Raw genomic sequence first — 15734 nt, forward strand, 5'->3', positions numbered from 1 at the left:
AAAAAAAAATGTAGGTATAAACTTGAAGGAACTCACCTTTTAAGTACCTGTATAAGGTCAAAAGCTTATACCACTATCATTTAACCAATCTTTATAAACAGAATTAAAAACAAAAGTTTGGTGACAATGCAATGTTTTATAGAAAAGGTTAATATAGGACAAAGGGTTCAACATTCAAGTATTCAATGCTATTTCTTAAGTTTTTATTGGGTACCAGGAGCTGTACTCAGCAACAGATGAATAAGATTATTTCATTTTTTCCTTTATCTGCCTAATTATGTTGTGTGATGTTCTGATGTATTTGGTGTAATGATTTATAATTCTTAGATTACCCAAAGGCCAAAAACTATTGCAATTAACAGGTTCTAGTTGGGTGCAGTGGTACATGTCTATAATCCCAGCAGCTCAGGAGGATGAGGCAGGAGGATGAGGCAGGAGGATTGAAAGTTCAAGTCCAGCCTCAATAACTTAGGCAAGCCCCTGTCTCAAAACAAAAAGGACCAGGAATTTGACTAAGAAGTTAATTGCCCTTGGGTTCAATCCCCAATACAAACAAAAACAAAAACCAATTAACAGGTTTTTTATACTTCTGCTTTTTACTATCTTCATAATGAAATATTAATGTAAGTAGTTCATGTACCAGAAGAGTTGTTACTTTAGATTTCTACAAAAGAAAAATTTTAACAGGCAATCCTTCCAAGATTTATGATAAAGGTAACTCTATAAACACCAGGCAGTTTCATGAGAAATTATATTCAAATGTTGATTCTATTTCCTCAAAACAATTATTTCCATGAGAAGAACACATGAGTGGCCCAAACTCTATTTCTAACAGAGCTCTAGCTCTGACACTGATGAGCTGCTGGATCCCAGCAAGGATAATTAACACCTCTAGGTCTCAGGTTCCTTATCTATAAAAGAAAGACTGTGTTAGATTGTCTTCCAGGGCCCCTTCCTAATCTCAAAGATTTGGTTCACTTAAAATTCAAACTCAATGTGTCCTTAGAGAAAAGTTATTTGCGTTCCTTCCCACTCCAGGGTAGGGTTAGCTGGGCCTCTTTTGAGTTTTCATCCTAGTTTATTCACAGTTTATTAGGCTAATCATCAGCATATAATTACTGTTTACTCAACAGGCTAGACTATACATGATTTCAGGAGAGACTGTGTCTTATTCATCTTTACACATTTGTCATCTAACAGATTCTAACTGCCTGATACACAGAAGACAAGCAACAAATACTTACTGGATAAACTCTTCCAATCACACTCTCAAGCATTCATTTGATAGTTGTCTTTGTCGGGGGCTTTGGCTATATTCTAAAGATACACTAGTTTTCTCATCCATAAAGTATTTGCAATTGGGCTGGGGAGATAGCTCAGTTGGTAGAGTGCTCGCCTCGCAAGCACAAGGCCCTGGGTTCGATCCCCAGCACCGCAAAAAAAAAAAAAAAAAAAAAGTATTTGCAATTAAGAAACTGGGCAGTTGGACAAAATGGCATACATCTCTAATTCCAGCAACTCAGTGGGCTGAGGCAGGGGGATCACAAGTTCAAGACCAGCTTTGGAAACTTAGTAAAATTATTATTTTTTTTAACCAAAAAATAAAAAGGTCTGGGGATGTTGTTCAGTGGTTAAGCACCCTCTGAGTTCAATCCCCAGAACAGAGAGAGAGGGAAAAAAAAAGAGGAAACAGGGCAATCATGTGAGACTGTGAATAACACTACAAGTTTGTTTAGTTCATTTAAAAATGTAAGTTTTAAGTGTGTAATAAGTTTAAGGAAAAACATCCTCATGGAATTTCAGATCTCTATGATTCTTTGCTTACTGTCTTGTGATTCACCTTGTAGAGCTGTTAACTTTTTATTTCCTTCCTCCATATTATGGGAATGAATTGCTTTTTTTGAGGGGGAGGTAGAGGGGTTGAACCCGGGAGCTTTACTACCAAGCTACTTCCCCAGTTTTTTTTTTTTTAATTTTTAAAAATTTTTAAATTTTAAGACAGGGTCTTGCTGAGTTGCTGAGGCTGGTCTTGAACTTCCTAGCCTCCTGCCTCAGCCTCCCCAGTCCCTGGGATTAGGGGTGTGTATGTGTCACCATGCTCTGCAACAGCATGCTTATTTTTAAAGATTCAACTGTTCAGAAAAGAAAGTGATCTCATAAGGGGAGAGACTGATTCAGAGCTGGAAAAGACTAAAGTACTTCACGGGAGGGAAAAAATTTAGGAAAGGTTAACAAAAAATTTTAATGAGGTGGTGTAAATTAAGTGTGAGGTTACATAAGGCCAGGGAGAGAAAAGAAAAGATATATGTTTTTTGGCCTGAAGTGTTTCGCTTTCAAGTTCCAAAACAAAATTTCACATACTACTTGTCTATTCTTTGGCATTTATTTTCCTTGTTCATGCACATCCCAGCGATTGGGAACAAAAGGGAGTGAAGGTTGCTGTCACTCATGCATAAAGGCACAGTGGAAGACACAGGAAGTCCAGCAACCTGGAAGATGGATGGGGAGTCCTTTGGGACCCTCTGTGTTCTCACAATGACAAATCACAGTAGCCTCCCTGCATGAATAAAGGCTGACAGGTTGGTTTGGAGGGGGCTGATTTACCCATTCTGGTGTTTATTAAGAAGTAACAGTTGAATTAAGATAAGTTGGGACAGATAAAAACAGAGTTTGCTGGGCTCTACCAAATCTATTCCATTTCTACATGAGTCCTCCCAGACCTGCAAAATAGAGCCATTGACAGCCACTGGAAAGCAACCAGCAGGAAAAGCAAACTAAATGCAGCTTGGGAGCCCTTGCCAGCAAGGCTGAGCCCAGATGACTCAGCAGGGTAGAGCTATGACCCTTCACTTCCGGAGTCTTTACCCAGTGCTGCTACAAATGCATGCACAGGAACTGGTCTTACCCCAGAGCCCATCTGAGAACAACCTGGCACAACACCCAGGCAGTCTTCTCTAAAGAAGCCCAATTCTCAGGTTCTGGGTAACATTCAGCTCCCAAAAGTTTGGCTGAGAACACCAACATAAAGGACACAGAGCAGACACCTGGTAATCACAGTCTACTGAAATCCTGTAAAACTGTTCCCTGGACAGGTACACAAGTTAAAGAAAGTAGAAAAGAACAGGCAGGGTGGGATGGGACTGTGGGGTTCTGGCTGTTGAGCACCACAAATCGACTTCCAAAGCTGAGCAATCAGTAATGGCCACAATGATCAACTCCCTTCAGTGACAGCAGTGGCTCTACTCTTCAGCAGCTGCAACGCATGGCTTCAGAGCTGACAGCTGCCATGCAAAACATTCTGGGCTACCTCACGTTCACCAGAGGGTGTCTGGCACTTTATGAAGAGGAATCCTTCCTTTCATTTTTTTAGTCAAATAAGGATTAATTTTTTGAAAGGTGCTTTTTAAAGAAGTTCCAGAGGGGCTGGGGAGGTAGTGGTAGTGGTTTAGCATGTATGAGGCCCCAGCAGCATAAATAAATGCATTAATCCACACATAATCCATAAATAAGCTTCAGAGGTAGGAAGGGGGCCAGAAGTGAAAAGGGATGGGGTCAGTTAAAACACCAGGAAACAATTGCCTCTATAGAGCTGGGCAGAAGGGCCATTGAGATTCAATTCTCTCTGTAGCAATGCTGTTTTTCCCTCCCCACTCAATGTGCTTACTGAGCAGGGGCTAAAGGCCTCCTCAGGTTACATCACCTGGAGGGAACTTCCTAAAAGAATTCATCTGGGCTCTCTCTCTCCCTGAATATTCCATCTTGCTCTTCTCTCTGGGGTCTGCCTTTGTGCAGAGGTGATGAATTCTGGACCCCTCTCCTGTGGGTATAGGTGGCTTTCCCAGAAGCTTGCTGGCTTCTGTTGTCCTGCTGTGCCAGGGAAAGGGTGGGTAAGTGTACCCAATTCAGGGATGAAATTTCAGAAGGCTCCCTTGGTGGCAGACCCAGAATCACATTCTTTAAAAAGCATTATCAGCACTAAAGATGGTATTTTGTATCTATCAACCTGACTCCTTTCTATCTAACTGCTTTTGAATTTGGGAATGAAAGAGTTATTTACTGGGCCTTTAAACTTCAACAGTGGTTAGGAATTGCCTATATATCTTACAGTTTCAGTGAATATTTATTGAAGATATATATGCAAAACTGTGGTAAGGAAACTTCTTACCACAAGAAAATGTGGTACATGTGCACAACAATCCTATGAAATTAGGTTCAGCTTTCTTGAACAAACAAACAAAAATCTCGTCTTATTTGTTCATGAGTGGATATTTGACCATAACTTATCCCACAAAATTTTTGAAGATAGTACAAAACATGGTATGCAGAAATTTCTGTACGAATTCTTAGAGCAAAGTAATATAAACTACATTCAAGTTGGGCACAGTGGTGTATGCCTATAATCCCAGGGACTTGGAAGACTGAGGCAAGAGGATCACAAGTTCAAGGCCAGCCTCAGCAAGCAAGGCTCTAAGCACTTAGTGAGACCCTGTTTCAAAATAAAAAAGTAAAATAAAATAAAAAGGGCTTACTTAGCACATGTAAACTGGTTTTTCAACCATGCAGAACACTGATGTCATAGGTTTCTCCCAGATATTTTATGTACCAAATGACAGGTGAAAAACCTAAGATCAAGGTCTTCTTTTATGTGTACTGAAATAAACTTGAAGGTCATCATGAACTTCACAAGTTCTTCTCCATTTTTACAACCAAATATTTTAAGCTATCATTCCTGTGTGGGTTATTAAAAGTTTTCAAAATGAACAGCTTCCATATAAAAATTAATGCAGCTAGCCATCTGCCTGCAACTGAAAAAGTTAGCTGTGTGTAGAATCACAATAGCAAGGACACCTGACAGCTTCCACAGTGACTTCAACATGTGTTACCACTTTAATTCATCCCCACAAATGCACAACAATCCTGTGAAATTAGTGTTGTTATCAACCCCAAGTCACGGGAGAAACTTATGTTCAAGAAGTTCAATTCCTTGACCAAGATTATTAGCTGATTAACAGTAGTGGCACTGAGAAAGAAGCCCACCCAGGTCTTCTGATAATAAAACTTAGGTGTTGTCCATTCCATTCAGTCACGATTCTGGAATGAGGATGCTAAGATGTTTACATTTTTCCCTGTAGCTTTATAGTCTCTGGTCCTCAGACCTGGACATTGCAGCAAGATCCAAATGAAATAATCTGGAGCATACAGAAGAGCTAGTTAATTCACTGCAACCCTTCTTCTTCATTCCTGCACAGTCCTTTGAAGGAAGAAAAGTGAGTAAAGTCTTTCACTTTATTTCCTTCCCTCCTTGCGCTTGGCCTGATTTGAGAAGGCACAGCCCAGGAACCAGATCGTAGGCAGCTGATGGGAAACAGTTTCCCATCTGCTAACTACAGGATGCCCCATGAACTCAAAGAAGAACCTGAAGGTTCAGCTTTCTTGAACTCACCAGTGGTCAGATGGTCACCTACAGCTGCCATGAAAGCTGGCCTGGGGCTCTTGAAGGAGCAAAGCTAAGATGAAAGACTTTTGGCTTTGATAGCAGTATTGGGAATAATGGAGGGAGAGTCTTCCAGAGTGCTGGGAAAGCAGTCTCTACTAGTAGCCCTTCATCCTGCTCCACCCACTTGGATTCTTTAGGCCCACCTTCTTTGGTTAGTCCTTGTAGACACAGCAAAAGACTTGAGTCCTCAGCTTGGGTGGTCTCAAGCCAAACTGGGAATTCAGTGATGATAATTATTAAGGGCGAAAACAACAAGTAAAAGGCGCTTCCCAAACCACTAGAATCATTAAATGAAATGACATATGGATATTATATACCAGAGTTATTAAGTGAATCTTAAAAGCACCTTTGTTTTGGAAATCAAAACAAAGGTGACTATCAAATTTCTGGGCTCAACTCAAGACACCCAAGAATGAATTAAGAAATTCATTCAGGGGAAATAACAGGTTGAAATGTTCATAAGAAATGAATTCTTGTGAATTATAGTTGTTGTACTACAGTTATGAACCTCAGCAAACACCCCCAAAAGAAAATGTTCAAAAGATCGAATTCTGTTGTAAAAGATCTCAAACAGGGGATATAACTAAGTAAAGGTATAAGATTATAAAAATCATTTTTCTTGGTTCATAGCTATTACATAAATTGAAATTTTTTTGCTGTTAATTTCATTTTGTATTTTTCCTTGTAAACTTTATAACTGTTGCCTGTTAGTGTTTTGCATAGGTACTGCTTCTGATAGAACCTGAGTTAATTTGAGATAATAAGCCATCACCTACAGGACAGATAATATATAATGCTGACTTCTAGTTCTAATACTGACCCGAATTAAATGAAAGGGGTAACTGCAAAATAATAGATATTGAACTTATAACCTGTTACTCCCACTTTAAGACTGGTGAAACTGGCCTGAAGGGTTTAAAACCAAAAACTTGGAGACCAAAATCAAGGAAATAAAAGGACCAAGGAAAGAGGAGCCAACATTTTAGCACTTGCCGTCTAAGGTCAGCCAAGACCCAGAGAATGATGGGACCCCTCTTGGGTCCTGCAACTCCAGTGAGTCACCCAATCTGCTGATTTGGGAGATTGAGAGGACCCTAGAAAACAGGAAACCAATCAGTACATATTCTGCAAAGAGGAGGGTCATCAGAGAGGGAAATGTCCCTGATGCTTCCAAGAGAAGCCACATATGGTCAACCAGACCTTGACCCATCTTGGCAGATGGTACCACTGGTAGAGGAAAGCTAAAGGAGTCAAGAAGCTTCACACACATCCCCAAGAGTGATCTCTGAGGACTCAGCTGACTCTTAAGAGTGGATAAGAACAAGGTCAGTTTTAATCAACTCAGTCCTAAACATCTGGTCGGAGAGTAGGTCGGAGAGTAGCCTAGGTACAGTCCTACATGGACATGTAAAAGGAAAAATGATGTTTCTTTATTTTTTTTTTTAATGTAACTAAAGATGTACACTTGTTTTAGCCCTACCAAAAGTAAGTTAAGCTGGAGGCTAAAAAGGAAGTGTTCTTGTGTGGGAGTGCCTAATAATGATCACAAAGGACTTGAGAGTCAAGTTTGTCCTGAGTTAATCTGAGCCTGATCTCATAGACCTACAAATCCTCCAAACCTCCTACATTGATAAACTTGATTTGTTTTTCATTGATATGATTATGAGTTACTGTCTTCATGGTCTTTAGAAACTGGCTGAAATACTAATTGCTTTTGAGCTGTTTACAAAAAACATCCCTTGCTGCTCTGCCACTGCAACTTACTTGTAAAATGAACATGTTTCTCTCTCTTCCTCTCTCCCTGCTCCTCCCTAATTTCCCCCTTCTCTAAAGGGGGAAATAGGATTACCTTTCTTCCCCATCTTAAGCAGATTTATCTGTCCTTGAGCACACATCCACCATAGGAATGAAGTAATCCAGACTTTGGGGATGGTACTAGAAGATCTCAGAAATAACTATCTCCCAAATTAACAAGTGAATTACAACTTCAACAGAGAACACATGGAATGTAGCCTTTAAGTCACCTCTTTAAAAGACCCCTGTTCCTGCTGATAGGTAGAATCACAGCTTCTGGGACAGGAGTCCCTGTGTTTCTCCTTTGCTAGCAAAGCAATAAAACTTCTTTTTCCTTTTTCTCAAAACTGTGTCCTTGTTACTGGATTGGCATCAGGGACAAGGACTGAACACTGTCAGGCAGAGACCCTGGCAACAAGTGCAGGACACTTAACAAGCACTGAGCACGTTTAACTTTGATTATAATGACATGTGCTTAACCAGACTGTGAAAGTAAGGAACTAGGGGGTAAGTAGGAATATGCAGAAGTCAAATGTTCCTCTAGACAACTACACAGCCTTTGGATTCCTACAGCTTGCCTTCAAATATTTAGGGCTGTTTCTGTTATTTAGTTGTTGTGGAGAAAGCACGGGTTTCAATTCAATTATAAACACTAAGGGAGGACAAATGTGCCCCACACTCTTGTGGCCTTCCTGTGCCCCAGGACCAATCCTCTGCATGAAGATGCTCACCCGAAAAATACATGGTGAAGTAGAGCCACTTGATATAGATGGATGGGACTATGCTGGCTTGTCTCTGCCTCTGTGAGGCTTTGGTGAATGGGCTGAGTCTGAGAAGGTTAGAGCAAGGAAGAAGATGAAGGTCCCAAGTGCCAAAAACATTATGGTGTTTCTCCAAACCAAAATGGAAATTGAAACGATAAACCATAAACTAAGTTTAAGGAAGTTCAGCATGCTTTTCCCCATGACCACTGTTTTTTTTTCCCCCCCCTTTTTTTCTTTTTAAGCACTGAATAGCAAATTCTTTTAAAAATATTTCCTATTGGGGACCCATCTCCGTGTGCCCTGAATATGTCTAATCTGGCTATGTGGTGATCTAGTCCTGTTTGCACCAAGGATTCCTGCCAGGTCGACTGAGGCAGGCATGACAGAAGGGAGTCTGGCAGGGGCAGGTGAGGTAGAGGGGGAGCTGGGTTTCAGTTCCTGTCCTGCCTCCAGCTGGTTGCTGGACCTTGGGGCCAGTTCTCATCATGGGCTATAGTCTCTGCCCTGTAAAAGGATAAGATTGTGCTCAGATCATTTCTGAAGTTCTCTCTGAATTTAGGCTGGCAGGAATCAGTTGCTAACCTTACTGTAATGCGTCACTGCTGCCCTCGTTGCTACCCCACCCTTTCATTCTTACTGTACCAGTTGCCTCTTCAGAGCTCTTTCCACTCCTGTGTCTCCTCCTCACCCCTACAGGACAGAGCTCAGAACTCAGACAGTGGAGAGGAATCCCTACGGACTCTCTGGCTCAGTGCTGCATGTCGACAGTCAGCAGAAGATGCCAGAGAGAATGGGCCTCTCTCTGCTTATCACACTGTTTTTGATGAGGCCATTCAATTTTGATAGGATTCACTAGCTAAAAATGTATGAGGCACAGTCTGTTTCCCAGCCCAGAGGAAGTCTGCGTGTTATCAGGACACGTGACAATTCATGGCACGAAAGCCCACAGCACAAGAATTATGTACCCCTTATACTTCCTGTCCCCTTTCTGCCTCCACTCACCATTCCAGGAGGACTGAAGTCACCACTGGCTACCTGGCTTTGTGATTCTTGATTGCTAAGACGGTGCAACTGTGAAGGAAACAGGGTGAGGACAAGACACACTGACTGAGGCAATTGCTAAGGGATGCTATTGTAGCTTTGATGGTTGAAAAACTGGGACAGGCACAAAAAATTACTGTGGGGCTCTACAGAAACTCCAGTTCAGTACTCCCTGCAGTTTGCAGATCAACTCTTTGATTTAAATTACAATTCAGACTTCCTGAGCTGAAAAGACTTTGAGAAAACCAGCCTCCTTTGCCTCAGAGATTCTTTCTGCGTCACTATAAAGTCTGCCTCAAATGTTAAACATACACTACACCTGACCTGAACAGAGGCCTATTTTTAACCATGGTTTTTGATGATGTACAAAAATCACTCAACTTCATTCCTCTTCCATATTCCAAATATCTACACAAAATCAGGCAGAAAAGAAAACAAATGATGATAGTTTTAATCTACATCTCTCACCTGCTTTGTCCTCTGAATTCAATTCAATGAAGCCTTGACCCAATAAACATTTATTTCTTCCAAGGGAAAGCAATAATTGAATAAAACACCATTAGCATCAGCATCAAAATGTCCCCCTTCTAGGTTCTCTTTGCCCACTGTTTTCTCTGCCTGGAGCATTCTGCTTTCCAATTCTCCTTGTTGATTTTACATCTTTGTCTGCATCAGTGCCTGTTGGAAGCATTCTTGAAATCTCCATGCCAGTAACCCTGCTTAATCCTTTCTTGATTCTCCCAGAACATCCTCCACATTTCTGCCCTTCCAAACTTTTTAACAATTGCTTGGTTTTGTGTCTCTCTCACTAAGCTGTAAGTTTTTGCAGGACAGGGATTATAGCCTTTGTTTGCTTTTCCAGGGACTAGTACAGCACCCAGCAGAGGGAAGGAGTGCAATAAATATACAGTTGTAAGGCTTACCACATTCTTTAGCTGGACTCTTAGAGTAACACTGTCAGGCAAGAATCACTGGTCTCCTGTTACAATGAAACTGAGGCTCACAGGGGTTGTACAGAATCTCCAAACCCATTAGTTCTGATTCCTCTAGCTCCCAGGTTCAGTTTTCACAGGACCACATTCTAATCAGTTGACTGTACAAGTACAGAAGACAAAAGAGAGAGCACTGATCCTCTGATGTAGACATCTGCTAGAGACCCACACAAGTGAAGTACAAATATACAAAACATTCTAATATGGGTAGAATAACTATTCTGAAAGCAGGAATGCTGATCAGATATGGAGATGGAGTTTACATCAATTCTCTTCTCAAGGACCTTTTGGTCCTAAAGCTCTGCAGAAATGTCTGGTACACATGAAGTAGATACAAACAAAGTTTATCTGGTTATAAGGTCATGAAACAAACTGTCTCTGGGGAACTGCCAACACTGCCTCAGACGTCTTGAAAGAGCTCCTCATGGGACAGCTGCAAGCTGCCAAAGTAGAAGTAACTTGGATGTGGCTGATTCCCCATTAGGCTCGGGAAGGAGGCAGGGTGGGTGTGGGTCTCGACTCTCTGACCCCTGGAGCACTTTAGCTTCTCCTCAGCTTAGGAAAGTGGTTTTCAGCACAGCTGTACCCTATAATGGCATGGGGCAGCCTCTTAAAAGCACCTGAAACTAGATGCTGCATTAGCTGGCGTAGGGTGGCCCTTTCATGGGAATTTGAGTGGATTAAAAGCTCCTCTGCAATTCTCAGACACAGCCAGTGCTAAAGGCCTGGGTATTTTCAAAGTAGCTCACCTAGTTGATCCAAAATTAACATGACAAGCACAATGGAATGCCTTTTGAAACATTCTCTATCCTATGCCCATCAAGATTTAAGACACGTAAATCATGTTTAAGTCACTTAGTATAACTTTCATGGGAGACAGAAGAAGAATGTTCCTTCATGACATCTGGGAGATTTTCCAACCTCCTCTATATAAACATTTCCAATGAATGGGACCTCACTACCTTAAAAAGATCTTTTAGAGTTTTGTGTTAAGAACAGAAGCATGCTATGGTAAATTACATCTTAGTAAAGATTTTTTAAAAGATATTTCATTTGGGGAAGAACAATTACTACTAGATAGTGCTTTGAGATTATACTGAGAAATTAACTTCTTTATATCTACTGGAGTTACTCAAATTTAAGTCTCATTCTTCTACTTGATTCTGGATTCAGGTACACCTACCTGGGTTTGAATTCAGGCATTCTATAAGTGACCCATAGTAAATAATTTCTCAATAAGCTCCAATCTCCTGATAGGAAGTGGGCATATTTCCTTTGTAGAATTTTTGAGCCACCACAGGCTCAAAGCATCTAATATCTGCAAAACTGAAAAGACATTCAATGAATAATGCTTTCCTTCCCTCCCTTCTCCATGATGACAGGCACCAGTCTTCCCCCAAAATTCTGCATTTTTTAGGCTAGATATCCACAATACTTGATAACCCATGGACTTTTTAAATAGTTCCTCATCAGATGGGTTTTTCCATTCTTCACATCCCAGGTCTCTTCCTATGATTTTCTCTTAGATTTGATAAGTGTCTGTGGTGGCCTCACTATCATGGCATCAGGGAACTCTGGTACACAGTGGGTACAGTAAACCAGTGGCCACTTACTGGCTCACATTAACTCTTCTAAAAATAAAGAGCCTAAGATTTTTCTCTCCCAGTAGCAGTTGTCTGTGGGTCCTAACCCTATTCAGAAGTTTAGTTACATTTCAGAAGCATCTTTGTTCAGCTCCTTAGGAATATGTGTGGAAATTAGGTGAAAATTCCTTCTGTTATCTGCTGTCCCAAAGAGGTGGCTTCCAAGGGTGTCCTCTAGGACAATGCTGTTTGCTGCACCAGGCAAACACTGACCTTTCTGCATTTGGACAGCTCTTTTATCTGTCATTCTGGCTTGGAAACAAAATGGTAGAAATCTAATGAGATTTGGCTAAGGCAGACAGGTGTAAATCATGGCACACTCTCTCAGAGTAAACTAGGTGATTGTGAATAACTTAACTCTGAATATCAGCCAGAACCCCTTTGACAAATATTAGAAACACCACATTTTTCAAAAGGAGTTCATATGAAAATTAAGTGAAATGTGGCAATACAGTCTATAGTCCAACCTTCAGCACACAACAGGTATCTCCAACAAGTAGTAACAGTTACTGCCATCACTAGTGTGGTTTGAGAATTCACAGATCCTAGACTGGACTCTGCCTGGAATAGGAAATCTCTTTGAATGGGTTTTTTCTTTTTTTAATTAATATTTTTAAGTTGTAGATGGACACAATATCTTTGACTTGTTTATTTTCATGTGGTGCTGAGGATCGAACTCAGTGCCTCACACATTCGAGGTAAGCACTCTACCACTGAGCTACAGACCCAGCCCTGAACGGGGTTTTGACTGCCCACATAGTTGGTATATCTCTGCCCTCCAGGGATGGTAAACCCTGATCCTTACATAGAAGATGCCCCTGGGCTTATAACCTGGGCTGCTCTCTAGTTTCTCACAGCTTCTCTTCTCCAAGCCCCAGGGTATGCATTTTGCAGCTCTATTAGCACCTACCAGTGTACAGAGTGTGCTTAGAGTCACAAACCTGCATTCTAGGTCTTGCTTGGCCACCAGCTGTGTGATCTTGGGCCAAGCACATGACATTGTGGGCCTCTGCTTCCCCTTCTATAAGATGATGGCATTAGTCATGATTTCTAAGGTCTCTTCCAGATCGAGAGTTTCATGACTCCTTCTTTCCCCAACTCCTGGCCTTTTTTCTAGTTATCTTAACACATTCCCTCCCACCCCACCTTCCTCCTCATCCACAGATACTTATACTTCCCTTCTCCCCAAACTCTGACCTCTGCCCCAAGCCCTTGAAATATACCACTAGTCACCACATACTTACAAGAGGCCACTAGAGACGTGGATTTAGGGGGATTAGTTTGGAAACCTAAAACTTATAGCTATGGTTGGAATCAGAAATGTACCCAAAGGCTCACACGTCAAGGCACTACTGGGAGATTAGTGGAAACTTTAGGAGGTTGGGGACTAATGAAGGCAGTCAGATCACTGGGGGCATGCCCTTGAAGGACAGATTAGAAACGCAGCCCTTCCTCTTTCTTCTCTGTTTTGCTTCCTGGCTGCCAAGAGGTGAACAGGAGTCTTCTAAACACGCTAACCATGATGAACCCTGCCACACAGGCTCAAAGCAACAGGGTCAAGTGACCATGGACTGAAATTTCTGAAACCATGAGCCAAAATAAATCTTTCTGCACTGGGGATATAGCTCAGTTGGTAGAGTGCTTGCCTAGCATGCACAAGGCCTGGGTTCAATCCCCAGCACCACCTAAATAAATAAATAAATAAATAAATCTTTCCTCCTTTAAGTTGAAAATCTCAGGTATTATGTCACAGAGATACAAAAGTTGACTACTTCGTTAATGTACATGTTATGTTTATTAGACAATGTATCTACAAATGACACTGGGATTATATTACATTAATACCACAGTATCCAATAATGCCCCAAACACTTGCCTGTTAGGAGCTTTACACTATGTAAGATGTTCAAAACATATTTGCTGCCATAACTATTTTCTTCTCCAAAGAGCTGGGTATAATATTCTGGAGTTTGGGGCTTAGTCATTCTGTCCTAAGCCTTACAAATTATACACAGATGCACACTGCACTTTAAGAAAACACGATAGAGATCACTAGAATCATAAAAGAATGAGATGTGATTATTCATTTTCTCAGAGCTCTTTTAAGACATCTAAAAATAATTTAGCTTACAAAAGTTCAAGGTCTCAACAATTTTTCAGAAGCTCAAATGCTGTATAAAATATGTCATATATGAATAGAAACTTGTAGATATGAAGATATTTTAGTAATTTAAAGATTACATAAGTCAAATCTGTTCACAGAGAAAATTGGAAACTAAAGATAAGTAAAAAGAGGAATGAATGCATACATCTTTATATAAAACTTTCAACATTATGGTCCTTAGACAATACATGTACTACACAGAATAAAATTTTATCATGCACACATTTATACACAATTTTTGAAGCTTGCTTAGAACCAGCTTGAGTTGCCTTTGAAATCAAGCAGATACATAGCTGAGAAATTTTCTAAGCTACTTGTTTGTTTACAATAATGGTTTGAAGAAAATATATCCCATCTGCCAGGTTTGTAAATACATAGGGATTTAAAACTCATGTCAAGGAAGAAAAACAAAACTAAAATTCCATCTCACAGACTTCATAATGCATTCTGTGAATAGAGTAGGCTTTTCCTTATCAGTAATACAAAAGTCTTACATGTGCTCCTAGTGTATTGTTGTAAGAGTATGTAATAACTTTGTTCTCAAACATGTTCACTGTAGTACCATACCCACTATTATTATTTACACAGCTCTATCTGCCCTCAGATAAGCAAGTACAGAGGTCAGTGAACACCGGTCACTGCTGTCCCTGAAACCACATGCTCACTGCATGATGTGTGAGTGAGGTAGGAATGGGAGACCTTGGTCTGAAGGCAGATTTGGGTCCTGGGCTGACAATGAAAGAACATGAGCCTGTTGCAGAGAAATACAGTTTTTTACCTCTTATAATATTGTTCTTCCTGAACTTGCCAGAACTTCCCATACTACAGAAGTTGATACCTTTTCTCAATCGTAAGATACAGAACACTTGTATCCTGAGAAAAGGAGACAAATATTTGAGTGACTACTTATATTGTCTTTATGAATACACTCCTGCTCATATGCAAATAGTGGTAAATATGTTATTTTTCTACAATCCATTTACCTAATACTAAGCTCATAATACCAAGTCTATATTGTACACAAAACTTTTCTTGGTTTTACTCTATTCTCAATTCATTTTTAGTCAATTTATGTCACCAGCCTTGATTATACCAATTACCTCTAAATCCAATGGAATGTGATCCCATCTGATTTACTAGGGGATTTAAACAGTAAATCTCCTAGGACAGTTTAAAGTGCTGTCCAAAAAAAATGTTTACGATAAGGACCATCAGAATTTCCTATGTTCTGAAATGTAACACACACAGATAAACAAGAATCACACTTTTACTATACATTCCAAACATCTGCCAAGCATTTCCTCTCAAACCCTCATGCTGATGCCAAGAAAGCTATGCACGGGGCCCACTCTGAGGCAGTACAAAGTGAGAGGTGCAAGGAGACATGAGCTGCTACAACAAATGACAAAGCCCAGGTGGTTTAACAAGCATTTATTTCTCATGGTTCTGGAGGCAAGAAGTCTGAGCTCAGGAAGAGCACTTTCCCACACTGCAGAGAGCTGACCTCCCTCCTATCCTCAGATGGTGGACAAAGGGCAAAAGAGCTCTCTGAAGTCCCTTTTTTGAGGGCAATAATCCCATTGTGAGGACAGATTCCTCATGACCTAATTATCAGCAAACAGCCCCAACTCCTAATACCATCATAACAGGGTTAGGATTTCAACATATGCATTTTGTTGGGGGACTTAAACATACATTCCTTAACAGGACCCCTTTGCCTTCAACATATATTGTTCCAATGAGAGTTATAAAGTAAGGATTTAGCACATTTAAATCCTAAATTGATTGGGCAGAAAAGTTGTCAAAATCTCAAAACACCAATTATTTGCAAATACCAAA

General features: G+C 40.5%; 1 protein-coding gene and 1 non-coding gene across 5 annotated transcripts in view; one reads left to right on the forward strand and one right to left on the reverse strand.

Moving 5' to 3' along the window:
• Lrrc8d (leucine rich repeat containing 8 VRAC subunit D) overlaps positions 1 to 15734 on the reverse strand; it is a 120638-nt gene that overhangs the window by 31794 nt on the left and 73110 nt on the right. The gene's annotated exons all lie outside the window — the stretch shown is intronic.
• Positions 13347 to 13418, forward strand: Trnaa-agc (transfer RNA alanine (anticodon AGC)). The gene has a single exon. It is a non-coding gene; the product is annotated as a tRNA-Ala (tRNA).

This window comes from Sciurus carolinensis, chromosome 1, assembly GCF_902686445.1.
Source record: "Sciurus carolinensis chromosome 1, mSciCar1.2, whole genome shotgun sequence".
Taxonomy (NCBI): domain Eukaryota; kingdom Metazoa; phylum Chordata; class Mammalia; order Rodentia; family Sciuridae; genus Sciurus; species Sciurus carolinensis.